At 42.7% G+C, this 14,652-nt stretch overlaps 1 long non-coding RNA gene across 1 annotated transcript; it reads right to left on the reverse strand.

Annotated features, from left to right (window-relative positions):
• Window positions 1-316: 316 nt before the first annotated feature.
• On the reverse strand, window positions 317-1,585 carry LOC148006938 (uncharacterized). Its single transcript, XR_015649194.1, has 3 exons — window positions 1,411-1,585; window positions 1,021-1,157; window positions 317-500 (listed from the first exon to the last, which is right to left on the reverse strand). It is a non-coding gene; the product is annotated as an uncharacterized LOC148006938 (long non-coding RNA).
• Window positions 1,586-14,652: the final 13,067 nt, after the last annotated feature.

Below are 14,652 nucleotides of genomic sequence, written 5' to 3' on the forward strand. Positions count from 1 at the left end.
GAGGTCTTAGGTCGCTGGGGAACTTATGCGTGCCGACTAGCTGAACTGATGCCAAGACGCTGTCTCAGTACTTACACTTAACACACATATGTAAGCCCTGGTCTTGGTGAGAAAACCATTCACAATGGCAGCCTTCAAGTGCAGAGCTATGCAGCTGCTCCGGATATTAAGAACAAATAATATTACATATTCAGCCCCTCAATAGGGCACTCATGTGACCACTCGAAGGACCAGGGGACAACTCTGGATGACCCTCTATCTTCTTAAAGAATATTTTATTTATTCTTTAAATAAATGTAATTATTTATTTATTTACTTGTTTATTTACTTTTATGCATATGAATGATCTGTCTTCACAAAGAGGGCATCGGATCCCATTACAGATGGTTGTGAGCCACCATGTGGTTGCTGGGATTTGAACTCAGGACCTCTAGAAGATTAGCCAGTGCTCTTAACTGCCGAGCCATCTCTCCAGTCCTGCTCTTAATCCTTCTTGGAGACTGCAGTGGGAAGAAAATAATGGAAATGGTAATACTCCTAATGGAAAAAAGAAAACAATGAATTAGGGAGAGAGATCAAAAATAAGGTTCAATGACCCTCAAGGTCCTCTTTGGGATACTGTTGTGAGCTTTGGGTATAAACAGACTCCAGTGATGGGGCAAGAAACAGGCATAATTAAACGACTGGGATCAATGTGTGCCCACACCCATCATTATCTCAGCTCTCCTGACAGTGAGACCCAATAAGTTGTTATCTGTCAACTTCTGGCATTGCAGGATGGGACAATACTGGTTCCTACATGATGACCTGCTTCCCGGAGTAGTTTCTCCATCGTAGACAACTGTTCCCATTTCAGAGAGGGTCTGTCTGCCCGAGAGCCTTTGCTATTCATGGAATCCAAAGTGGTCCTGTGCCACCACAGCCATAAAGGGGAATGAGGCAGGTTAGGTATCACTGGTGCCTAGTGAATACTCCTTGAATGGTAAATATGCCACATGCTATACCTTATGGTAAACTTACCACAGAGGTGAACAAGTAGCCTAAAGAAGGGAGGTGGGTGCACAAAGCGGGCAGAGCTGTCAGCTTCCACTGTGGTGGCTCCGGGAAACCAATGAGCAGCCAGCGCAGCTTCTAAGCGCTCCTTAGAGTCCGTTTCCCTGTGGGATTGCCGCTGCAGTAAAGGACACTCCTTGCATGACGCAGGACAACTTCCCCTATTCCACATAGAGTCCGCGCATTCTGGGCCCCTCTCTGTGGTCAGAGCTCCCTAAGGAACACTTGGACCACTGATCATCTCTCACCTGCTCCAATTTCCTCCTTGGCTTTGTCCCAAGAAAAAGTCTGGCTCTAAAGGCATCTTTTGGGTGACAGACCCTCCATATGGTAGTTTGCTTCTCAATGTTTTCTTACCCCATGACGCTTTCCAGTCTAAAAGTGGGAGATTTCTGCAGCGCACCGGCAGAGAGAGCTTTCCCTGCAAAACACTGAGAGAATCGAGCAGACTGTATAACCCTCAGGACTGTTAATGAGAGCTGTGTGTTCCATTCCCCACGCTCCGAGCAGGGCCTCAGGAGTATTCTTTTTTTTTTTTCTTTTAACTTCAGGAAAGAACACACAAGTACAAATAATTGCACATGAATGGAGCTGTCCTGAATTAGTGATGCTCAAATGAGTGTGTGTGCTGGTCATTCTAGATGCTGATCAGTACTAACCAGAACTCAACTCAAGGCTAAGCCTATTACTTTTCATTCTAAAAACACACTTTGAACAAATATACTGGGGTCTGAAAAGGGAAAATTTGTAGTCTCTCTCTCTCTTTCTCTCTCTCTCTCTCTCTCTCTCTCTCTCTCTCTCTCTCTCTTTCCCTCCCTCCCTCCCTCCCTCCCTCCTTCCCTGTGTATGTGTGTATGTGTGTAGGTCTGTGTGGCCTTACATATGTCATGACATGTCTGCAAAGGACAATCTTGGGTGTCAGTCTTGGTCTAAGATGAGCCTTTTGCCATTTATTATTTATTGGGAGGCAAGGTCCCTTGCACATGAGCATCCTGGGAAGCTCTTATCTCCGCCTCTTGCTTCACTATAGGGATACTACAATTACAGATGTGTCCTATCACATCTGGCATTATGTGGCATTTGAATTCAGTCAGACTTTCATACTTGGATGGTAAGTGCTCTCTGCCTGCTGAGCCAGCCCCTAGCCTTTTTTTCCCACAAATCCTTGATTTTTACATCCTAAGTCATTGACAACATTCTACTAAGTTTTTACTTCATTTTATTTTTATCTATAACTGTTTGTTTGCTTATTCTGAGACCCGGTGACATGAAATCTGCTCAAATTGAAGTAGCTGAAATTTGTCTTGTGCTTGTCTCTGGATAGTGGTGTGCTCCAGCACACTGTCTGAGAAATGGTAACCAAGTATTGGAAATGGAAAGAGTATTTTCCCTCTGGCATGAGAAAGTCTTCACCAAACAGCCTAGCAGTGAATGAGCCACTCACGGAGTCTCCTGGGTTCAACACCCAGGTCAGAAGAAGGAAGGTTCTTATACAAAGGGACCTGGGAGACCAGGGAGCTCATGCAGATCCCAATAATCAAAGTCAGCAACTCAGATGGTGACAAACATCCCCCAGGGAGCAGACAAATCCTTTCCTTGCTGTGGTCCTGAACTCCAACTACAGACAGAAGAAAAAATGTGTCCCCCAAACCACTGGAATGCAGACTGCAAGAAAACAGTAGCTAGACGAAACTGAGAATCCCATTCTCAGGAATGCCTTTCCACATGGGCACAAGCTGAGTGTTTTGGGGTACCATCTGAGCTGAGACTGCAATTCAGAAAGTCCACCAAAATGCACATTTATGCTGTATTGTTCCTGATCACAAAGGCTGGTATATAGCAACACAAGTATGGCATGAACCATCCATTCTACTGTGCCATTCTACTATGTGTGCACCACCACCACCACCACTTACTTGTTCCTTAAAATAAGTATCAGCATCTTCTCCTCCCTTTCTCTTTCCCTCCTGGAGTCTCACCTCTGAACAGGAAAAATGAGTTGGCTGTTGTTTATTAGTTCTAGAGCCTCTCATGCTTCTTTAAAAATAAGCACTTTAGTGGCTGTTTGTTATTTTAAAATAAATTTGGAAATCCAAATAGCCTTTCCCAATCCTTCACCACATTTAAAATCCATGCCAGAATGATCTACTATCTACCAAGAATTACCCCCTTCATCCCTCTCATTTATCAACTTAACAGGACCTAAAATAACCTAGTAAACAAGCCTCTGAATGCGGTTGTAGGGGACCAGCTTAATTAAGTTAATTGAGGTGGGAAGACACACCCTAAGATGGGCAGTACCATTCCCTAGGCTCAGATCCCAGAATTCATAGAAAGGAGGAAGTAGGCTGAGCAGAAGCATTTAATCTCCCTCTGTTGACTGTGGATGCAATGTGACTAACTGCCTCCTTACTGTGACCTCCTGCCCACCATGACCTCCTTTCCATGATAGACTTGACCCTGTGCCAAAATAAACCTTCCCTTCCTTAAGTCGATTTGTTGGAATATTCTGTCCCAGAAACAGGCAGAGGAACTAATTCAGCTCCTCAACATAAGAATTACAGCTTCCAGAGAGCTAAGAACCGATGATGAGCTGACAAATCAAATTACAGTAATTTCCTCCTACAAAAGTAAGAGTCTTCATGGTAGGGAATTTTATGTAACACAAGAAACAAAATATAGCAGATATCATCAGGGCCTAAAGTACATCCCTTCACCCTTATTGTTTTGACACATGTGCCTTGTATTCCTATGACCATAGCTCTGTCTGGTCTCTGAAGGTGTTCAGGCCTGTCCACATGACAGACAGAAATGCTGGTGATTAATGCTTCTCAAGGGAAGCTTACACAGCACCCTTGAAGAGGAGAGGAAATGCCTCCTCCCTCTGACAGAACAACTCCTGTACATATGTCTGCATTGGTTCCTTTATTTTCACAGAGAAAACAGTCCAGTTGCCCAGAAGATAGCTACATCCACAATGCCATCTTTTCTACTGTCCATTTACCTCCCCCTTTGTTTCACAATTAAACTATTTGCTGTAGAACTCTTATCTCTAGGTCTTCTGGAAAATCTAAACACAGCCATAGGGCAGTGCAGATGTTTTAGACATTAAATGTTTTCCCCCATAATACAGAAGGAGAAAGGGGAACTATAGCTATTAAAATGCTATCACACTTTTAAGTACTTTGCTTTCTTAGTAAATAAAAGAATAAAACACTATTGTCTGGCACATGGCCTTAATAGAGAGCACAGACTCTGCTGAATGGAAGGAGTTATGTAAAATACTATATAGCCTGTGAATTTTCAAGGTGATGTGGAAGGAAGGCACTGAAAATTTCAAGATGAGATGTTACACGCACTGTAAGTGAGCATCTGTAGCTCACTGTTCTTTAATTTTTTCTTTTATGTTGACTTTAAGCAAAAATACAGCATTTGTCTTTTTTTTTAACCCATTCTTATCTGCTGTCTTTCATGTGGAAAGGCCTGGACACCTTCAGAGACCCGACAGAACCATGGTCATAGGAACACAGTTCTAGACTGTGGTGTTCAGCATTAAGTACTAATCTTCAATCTGCTGTGGATACTCCTAAAACCTAGTTCAAATACATGATAGCTGTCTCACTTTCTGGTCCTGTTGCTGTGACAAAGTAACTTAACGGAGGAAGGTTTTACCTGACTCACAATTCCAGGTCACAGTCTGCCACTTCAGCAACAAAAGGGACAATGGCTGGTGACATTACATACATTCACACCTGTTAGTGTCTAGATCATTCTCTTCTTCATTTAATCCAGGACATGTGCTGTTCACATTCAGGGTTGGTCTTCCCACCTCAATTAACTCAATTAATAAAATCCCCCCAGGCATGTCCCAGGCCAAGCTAGTCTAGGCAATTCTTTAATGAGACGCCCCATTTAGGGTTATCCTAGATCGATCATGTCAAGTTGACAATCAAAGCTGCCCATTGTTATGCACGTGATTTGAAAGGTAAGAAATTAGTATATGAGAGAGCCAATGTTAGAGAATCTAATCCATTCAATGGGAAAAGAATCACTAAGGAGACAATGGAGAATCATTTGGATAAGTTTAGGAAGCATTTGCTTCTCCTCAGTCTAGGATAAAAAGAAAAAGATATAAACTGGGGCTGGATATATCAGTGAGTTGGTAAAGTGTTTACCTTGTAAGCATGAAAACCAGAGTTTGATATCCAGAAACCATGTTTTAAAAAAAAGAAACAAAAAAGAAAACAGGCATTGTGACATTGACATGAATTTGTAACCCTAGCACTGGAGAAACAACCGCAGGCTCATCCCTGAAGCTCTTTAGGCGCAGACACCTATAGCCTACTTGGTGTTTTCCAGGCCATGGAGAGACCCTATCACAAAAAAGAAAGGAAAGTTGACCAGCACATGAAGAACACAGCATTATGCTTCCTCTGGCCTCCACATTTGCATGTATGCACATGCACATGAATGTGCCCATATACCAACATGCGCAGATATACACCAGAATGACCTGAATTCACATAAATAAATCACAGGTCTGGGAATATGTAGAGGATCCAACCATCCTGCTTTCTCTGGAACACAAACCAGCAGTATGCCAGGTCATCCTGAGAAGTTGGTCCTCTTATGAGAAGAATAATACTGTTGGCTGTTGATGACATCTCAGATATGGAGGGAGGGACCTGTGAAGCTTCAATGCATCTTTCCCATGAGGGGTCCCACCAATCGCTGCAGATCTCTCTGAGCTCATAAACTGGTCAGGTACCAAGAGTAAGATAGGAGGCCTCATTCCATGTGGAAGTTTCTCAATGTACCTTTGCTAGAAATTGCCTCCCGTTCTCTCATCTCTTACATGTGCCAGCAACTGCTAAGAAGCTAAACTAGCCAGCAGGATTCATGTAAGAACTATCTTACAGCTCAGTATGCCAGCTCTGCATGGATGTGTGACTGTCACACTCTGTGGCTCCTAGAAATACTTCAACCACAAATGAACAAAAGCCCAAGGAGTGAGAGGGCATCACAGAAGTCAAAGCCAGTGCAAACTTGCCAGACAACACCTCTATCCTTCCAAGTCTCCCCACCTCAAGAGCCAGTCACCTACTTTCCTGAGGAGCTAATGAGAGCTCTAATAATCAGAGAAACAAAAGAACAAACACAAACATACCAACCTGGGATCCTTGATTTGTTCCTTCAAAGCACTTTTAAAATCACAACGTGTTGCAAACCCTTATCAGCTTTCATCTTCAAAGTCACCCCAAATTAGACTTTATTAGAAATGTAACAATATTTCTGGATTGTTTCATGCTCTCAGGCTCTTGTTCCTCATGCGTTCGTTATTCCCGAGGGGCCCGTGGATGTAAGCTCGGAATTACAAAATAGGTCACCGGCATTCTCAGGCTCGATGTCTTCCTTAGTTTGAAGGTAAACAACCAGAAACTTTTGAGCAAGTCACATTTCCAGAAAGTTCTGTGGCCCAAAGTATCTAACACGTTACAGATGGCTGGTCATGCCGAGACCATGATGAGGTCCACACATGAAACATTGCCGTCACTCTCTTCTGATTTACCAGTTCAGTTAATGGCTTATTCATTGGATGAGCACACAGTGAGCAACAAAAATAAATACCGCCCAGACTTGAAAACCACAGCGAAGGAGAAGGAACATTACATTTCTTCTAGACCATTCCTCCATCCTTTACCTAGGGACAACCCTTTGTATACTTCCTCAGGAGAGAATCCCTTCTGGCTTTGGACGCATGAACCCTTACTCTCATAGCAGCCACCTCCCCCAACTGGTTCCTAAAGTGTTTAAAGTGTAGACCACAATAGGAAGGTAAAACCCACCAAAACTTGTCCCTCTTCATTCTATCTGCCTTGCTACTCTATACTCCAAAGGTGGCATGACCAGTCTATAGAGGAAGACTCTGTCCTCCTGACTTGGGGTTGAGGTGGCTTTCTTCTGTCCTTAAGATTTTCCAAGCAGTGATGGTGCCCTTAATCTCAGAACTCAGGAGGCAGAGGCAGGTGTACTGCTGAGTTGGAGTCAAACCTAGTCTATCGAATGCGTTCCAGTCCAGGACAGACAGGGATATACAGGGATTGGAGGGATGGCTGTCAATTAGTCAATCATTCCTTGCCTCCCCCTTGAAATCTCTGACCATACACTAACAACTTGTCATCCTGTTTACCCCACATCATCCGTTGAGGACCTAAGAATGTAAATGTCAAGAGTATGGTCTCTTTGCTATTTAGTCCAAAAAAAAAAAAAATAGAACCCCATGAGGTCAAGACACTATCTGTCTAAGTGCTGTGCTCCCATTGGCTGTCTAGCACAATACCTCTCACATGGAGACGCCATAGTACTTGTTGAATGACCAATACCAAGTAGAAGAAAGAAAATATATCTGAAAAGGCAAATTCTGAGTGTGATGGGGAGTGATTGACATAGAGTTCATCTAGATTAAGGGACTGGGTATATGGCTCAATTAGAAACGTGCTTGCTTGCCGTGCAAGCACAGGAACCTGGAGTCAGTCCTCAGACCACACATGAAAAATGCCAGACACAGTGGCAACCAATTATAATCCCTTGTGCTGGAAAAATCAGAGAGAAGCAGATTTCTGACTAGCTAGCCTAGCCTACTCAGAGAGCTCCAGGTCAATTATCCTGTCCCCAGAATAAAAGTGGCTAGCTTACAAAAATTGAATAATGACACCTGAATTTGACTACCTTCTGGCTTTCATATACATGTGAAATGCACACACATATACACATACAAATTCCTATAAATTAAAATAATTTTTGATTTAAAAAAAGGTATCAGGTTAAGCCAGGTGTGACAGCACACACATTCAATCCCAGCACTCTGGACCTAGGGTAGAACAATCTCTGTGAGTTCAAGGCCAGCATGGCTTACAAAAAGAGTTCCAGGACAGCCAAGGCTACACAGAGAAATCCTCTTGAAAATGTACAAACAGAAAAATAGAAAGTCATCAGGTTTAAAACACACATTTAGGTTTGAGCTCTTCCATTTTTAAATTATCTCTGAAAATTGCAATTTCTATCTGCTCTGTATGTCATGCATATACATAAATAATCTATATATGTATATATATATATGCATATGTATATAGTCAATCATTATGTTGTAAAGCAGCAGACAATAATCTGTAAGATCAAATACGATCTCTTTTTCTTGATTGTTCATCTCAATAATAAACTCTTGACAAATAGGGATCTTCTTTTTGTATCTACTATCCAGGAACTAGTACATTGCTTGCACAGAACAGTAGCAAATGTATACATAGTCTTTTCACAAACAGCTGGTTCTATTTAGATCCTTTTCCCTGCTGTGAAAGAAGTGTATTTTTTATTTAGGTTAAATCTCACTTCCTCCAGGAAGCTACCACTCAAAAATTCCAGCTTTCCTTATTCTTTATTTTTAAAATTAATTTATTCTTTCATAATTTCACACACACATACACACACACACACACACACACACACAAGAGCACCCCCCATCATTATCCTTTTATTGCTTACCTTCCTCTCCCTTGCACCCCCTGATGTTTTTGTTGTTGTTCCTGTGTGTGACTTTTCTCTATGTTACATTTAATTAAGGTTGCCTGCATGAGCATAGGTGGGAGGTTATTCACTCGCCCTCCCCAGCAATCTTTAAATACCTACAGCTCCTCAGGAAAGGGTCGAGACATATAAGCCTCTCCCCCATCCATGATGTATAAAGGTTGGGCCCAATATTACTCAGGTCTTGTGTGGTGTCCACTCTGCTGTGAACATGAATAGGACAGCATTCCAGTGCACTGTTCCCTGTTTTACGTCCTTCCTGCCCTCTCTTCCACGACGTTCCCTAAGCCTCAGAGGTGGCAGCACAGAGAGCCCACCGAAGAGTGAGTACTCAAGACTTTCAGTCACTTTATCCTCAGGACGATGACCAGCTGTGAGTCCAATCGCTGACTACCTGCCGCACCAGAAGCTTCTGTTTTGCACTGAACTATGGGTATAAACACAAACACTTAGGCAGCAGCTTAACACCATGCCCATGTAGCAAAAGAACAGTAGCAGGCTCCCTGCCAGGGAGACCAGGTTTACAAGGCCAGGTATGGAGTCCTCATGTGGAGTGAGCCTAAAATCCAATCGTGTTGATACATAGCTTATACGCGTCAATTAGACTGCGATGCTCTACACAACAGAGAGGTTAGTCTCTCAGTCTCTCACAGATGTCACAATGTGAAGTGCCATGCTTCAAATGCAGAAGCTTCACGGTACCAGCAACATCTGACTTCTTTAAGACTTACTTTAAGGAGTAGACCTTGGGATAGTTTGGGATGTTTATCTGGTGAAATCATTTACTAGTTATAAGGACCCTGTGACTTGCTACTGTTAAGATTGTATTTTACAGAGGAGAATGTTGACACCCAGACACCCAGGGATGCTAAGAGGCCAAGACTGAAGTCTATGAATTCTGCCTCCAGTCAATAACCCCCATCCCTAAGGCCAGAGTAAGAACAGAGTTCAGGCAGCAGTAAGATGCAAAACTTGTGACTTATGTGCCTTGGGTCATAAGTCAGAAAGTTAATGTGATTTTTTTTTAAGGCAAACATTTTGCAAGATCACTAATTATCAAGGACTGTGAGATACCTGGTGAATAAAAGCGCTCGCCACTCAACTCTGATGACTTAAGTCCAATCTATGGAACCCCTGAAGTAAAAGCAAGCATTTGTAATCTCAGCTCTTCTGTAGAGAAAGGGGAGTTAGACATGGGAGAATCACCTTTAGGCACACAAGTAGAGACCCTACCTCTACAAAGTAGAAAGCAAGAACCAACTATTACTAAGTTGTCTTCAAACCCCGTGTTTACATCATAACACACACACACACACACACACACACACACACACACACACACACACACGTTCAAGCACATGCATATAATACCAAAAATGCTTTTAAAATATTAAATGTTCCCATTAACATTTCCCATCTTTCTCCCATCTTGACACCCATGTTACACATGACTGCAGAATAAATATTAATAACATTTAAAATACCAGCTAGGTATATTCTTTTTTAGAGACTTAGAATTTAAGCTTGTTTTTCTCTTTTTCATCAAATAGACTTGGTCCTCTTTAAGGAGAGCAAAAGTGGAAAGAGAATCCATTTGTGCTGGGCAGGAACTGTGACCTAAGCAGTTACAAATGAAGTACTCTTGTGTCTCGTGCCCTCGGATCACACTAAAGAATGCTGCTTCGAAATCCTTCCAAGGACTCAGAAACACATAATGACAGCATTTGCTCACGCCTCACATGGCTCCTAGAACATTCTGTGTGAAACAATGTCTACCGTTTCCAGTTATGAGGAGAGCATCAGCTAGTGCCTGTGCAGCCCTCATACTTTCCTCTGTGTGTGGCAGAACTCAAACACTCATGTCAAGTAATGACTTCTGACAGGATAGCAGTACCTGTTTCCTGGGTGTGCTTTTAGGACTGATAAAGATGATCCATGCAAGTACTGAAGTGAATTTAGCATGTATGTGCTTCCACAGGAACTTGTGATCATGCAGCCTGCCCACCTTACATCAGCTAGTGTTGTTCTCACATACGATGCGAAGTGTGCATGTATCTTCCTCTGCAATAACAAGAACCTACTTTTGTTACAGTCTTACATATGTGATATCAGGGAGTGGGAGATAATTTTTCTCAATATCTATGGAAGATTAGAGGCAGTCCCTTCTGACCATGCAAATCTACCTCGATGCTTTATCTAAAGAGTTACCTATACCTGGTCCCAAAGACTTCCAGACAGAGTTGTTTGTAGTGATGACCAAACATTTATTGATAAGAGGTGAAATGAAGTAAATGAATTTGCCAAGTACTGTAAAAAAGGATGCCCAGTGGTCCTGTTGGAATTAAGGAAAGCTAATCTATAGAACTCACACAAGTGGGGACTACTGCAAAAAGGATTCCCAAGTGTGGGGTAGAAGTGGCTGGCCATGGAGGCAGAACTAGGACCTGTGACCTGATGGGAACTGCTCGAATTGGCTTTGCCATGTTAAAATGTCATACTTTCAATTTAAAAGGCGTCTCAGTAAGTACAGCCCTTGCCAGGCAGTCATAAGAAACTGAGTTTGGATCCCCAGAAAAGATGGAGATGGTAGCAAGCATCTGGAATCCCCAGACTAGTGTGCAGAGGTGGGAGGCAGAGACAGGAGACTCCTCAGAAGGACATGGGCCAGGTAGCCTGGTGGATACAGCAGCAAACTGCAGAAGACCCTGTCTTCAGTAAGGTTGGAAGCATAGATTGGCATTTAAGGCTGGCCTCTGACCTCTATACATGTGGTGTGCATTCCCATGTGTGCATACACACACACACACACACACACACACAAACACATGTACACACACACATACACACACACAAACACATCTACACACACACGTACACCCACACACCCACACACACGCACACACACGCACACACAAACACATGTATACACATACACACAAACACACACACATGTACACACACAAACACATGTACACACACACATGTACACACACACACATTAAATATACAATAAGTAGCCTAGACAGTCATGTCTTGCATACTCTGAATCCATCCTTGTGAATTTATCACTTACGGAAAATGTTCGTATTTTTAAGCCTAAGTATTTTACACAGCTTAAGTCTCCAGTTATCCAAGAATGAATTATTAAATGAAAAAGAGTAATTAGACATTTAAAATGTAACTAACAAAACAAACTATGGGTTCCATTTTTAAGGATATGATTCAGGCATTGGTTTTTATAGATTTAATGTCCTTGAGGACTATCAGATGTCCTCAAGATTTAAAATTTTATTTAAATAAAAAATGTACGGAGAAACTTTTGTGCTTAGACTATTCCCCCTTGACACCGTATCTAAGGAGGATCAAAAGTACGCGTTATTCCACGAAGGTTAGCCATAATTTATGCTGAATAAATTATCTGCAGTTTAAGCTTCTTTCAGCCAGAGGCACAAGAAGGAGTTATGCAAGGTAAAAGGGCTGTGTGCACACCAGTCAGCATGTATTAGCATGCTGGGACCGAACCACACAAGGACTGGGAAATCTGAGCGCAGGCCCACTGTACCATTAGCTCGTCTTAAAACTTAAGTCACAGGACACGCAAACTCATCTACCCACGTGCTAAGCCACTCAGTAATCTTGTTGAACCTACACTTCACCGCACCCAGCTTGCACATGGGGGAGGGAGGTAGTGATAAAACGAAATATGAGCACACTAGTGACAAGTAAATGCTTATGTTACAGAGATGGGTTGCAAGGTATAATGAATTCTTGGGCCAGGATATGCCTCCGGGAGTAAACAGGCACCCTGATAATCTAGCTTCAGTCTAAGAACCCACACGAACAGCTGAATGTGGCCGCATGCATCCAAAATCTCACCACCCAGATAGGAGGCAGAGATGGGAACATTGCCGGAAGCTCCTGAGCCAGCCAGCCTGGAGTTAAAAAATAAAAAGTAGCAGAAGCAAGAAGAGACCCTGCCTCAAAAGTAAGGCAGAAGGAAAAACCAAACAAACAAAAGACAAACACGTTTCCAGGTGCGCCCACCATGACACACAAACGCCAGCATGTGGGTGCACATAGGTACACAATACATAATAAAATGGCATTTAATTTAAAAATAAAGATACATAATCAATTCGCTAAACCGGAGTAGATTCCAAGTCTAATGGATGTTTAGAAATGTTGAGCCAAAATATGCACAGAAGTAGCGCGCTCTTCCGGGAGGGCCAACCCGAACATCTCTTTTCTGAGGCTGGGGTCTCAAGGGAACTGAGGAGAAAGAAGGTCAATGATAGGGAGAAAGATAGGAGAGACATGGCTCCTACTCAGTCTTTCTCATTTAAGGGAGGGACCAGCCCAGTGTCCTGATTGAGTCAAATACAGGCAAGACCCCATTAGGAACACAGGACATGCGCACTGGTATGCTCAGTCACCTTGCAAGTCGATGCCTAGACACTTTGGAACACAGAAGATCATTATTCCAGCATATCATCAGTGAGCTTTCCAGAAAGGCCAATTAAAGGACCCATTAACATGCTTACCAGAAAGTTAGGGCTTATCACAGAATCTCACTCGCATTTGAAGAATTTGTGAGATTTTTTTTTCCCCTGCATGGCCGCCCCATCGTGCTTTCTATTTCCTTTCGTGTGATCTCTTCAGACGGATAAAATTAATTAGAGATTCGTCTTTTCCTTTTATCATAACTTAAGAATCTCATTATTCTTGCTCTTCCCTAATATTGTCCGATAGAAACCTGACATGGTAATCTAGAGAAACCGGAAGTGGACAAACGCTATTTAGAGACCCCCCTCTGTCTAAGGAGAATAGCCACAGTCAACTCTTTGCTAGAAAATTCTTTCAGAGGGAAAGTCCATTTGTTTTCTTCGTATCAGATGCCTTGACAGGACACTGAAGGAATTTCAATAGCCTTTTGTGGTGACCTCCAAATGTGGACACACACAACTCAACAGCATGGAGTAACACTGATAACCTATGACATAGGGTAGAAAATATTAGGCTTTCTCTTCGTGGTGCATTTTTTCTTTCTTTTTGGCCCATTCTGTATGTTTTATAGTAAACAAATAAGGCACAGGAAAGCAGAGAGGAAAGCCTATCTGCTATAGGCTATTTGTAAAATAATCCTAAATCAGAAAGGTGGCTTCTAACAGTGACGGGAAACGGGGTAGCAACCCACCTCCATGGAGATGGCCTGGAATGAGCTGACAGGCCGTGCTAAACTGTAGTGGAACCCACTGTATGCTCAGAGACATCTTCAAATATCTCAAGGATTAGATGGTGTCAAGAAAAAATGAGGAATAGTGAGCCCACTAAAGATTGAGAGTCCTCTGTAAATCTAAAGCATGAGCCAGAGAAGTGATTGGAGGAGCCCAGAAAGCTGTGTCCCCTAAACTAGGGACACTACAGAAAACAGAGTGACAAACTAATCTGTAAGCTCAATTACCTGTGCAGACCAACAGTCTAGCCTGCCACACTTCCCCAATACTAATGTTGACATTTAAGCCAGCCCTCCATTATAGTTTATGAATTTAAATCATTTTAGAATATGTAACATTCATAGGAAATCAAAAAAGGAGGAGAGGGAGAATAGAAAAAAGAAGGAAAGGGAAGAAGGAAAGAAGGAAGAAGGGAGGGAGATATGGAAGCAGGGAAGAAAAGAAAGTAAGAAAGAGAAGGAAGGAAGAGAGAGAGAAAAAGAGAGAGACAAAGGGAGGGAGGGAGGGAGGGAGAAAGGGAGGAAGGGAGGGAGGGAGAGAGAGGGAGGGAGGGAGAAAGGGAGAGAGGGAGGGAGGGAGGGAGGGAGGGAGGGAGGGAGGGAGGAAGGGAGGGAGGGAGGGAGGGAAAAAGAAAATTGTAGCTGGAGAGTTCTTGCTTGTTTTGTAACCCATTCCAAATAACAGCTCCCAAGTCAAGAATCTTCTGAAACTCTGAGCTGTGGGGGTCATCATGTTCACTGTGCTCTTTATCCACTTCACCTGGCCAGGGAAGAGGAAACAG

This window comes from Rattus norvegicus, chromosome 1, assembly GCF_021556685.1.
Source record: "Rattus norvegicus strain SHRSP/BbbUtx chromosome 1, alternate assembly SHRSP_T2T, whole genome shotgun sequence".
NCBI lineage: Eukaryota > Metazoa > Chordata > Mammalia > Rodentia > Muridae > Rattus > Rattus norvegicus.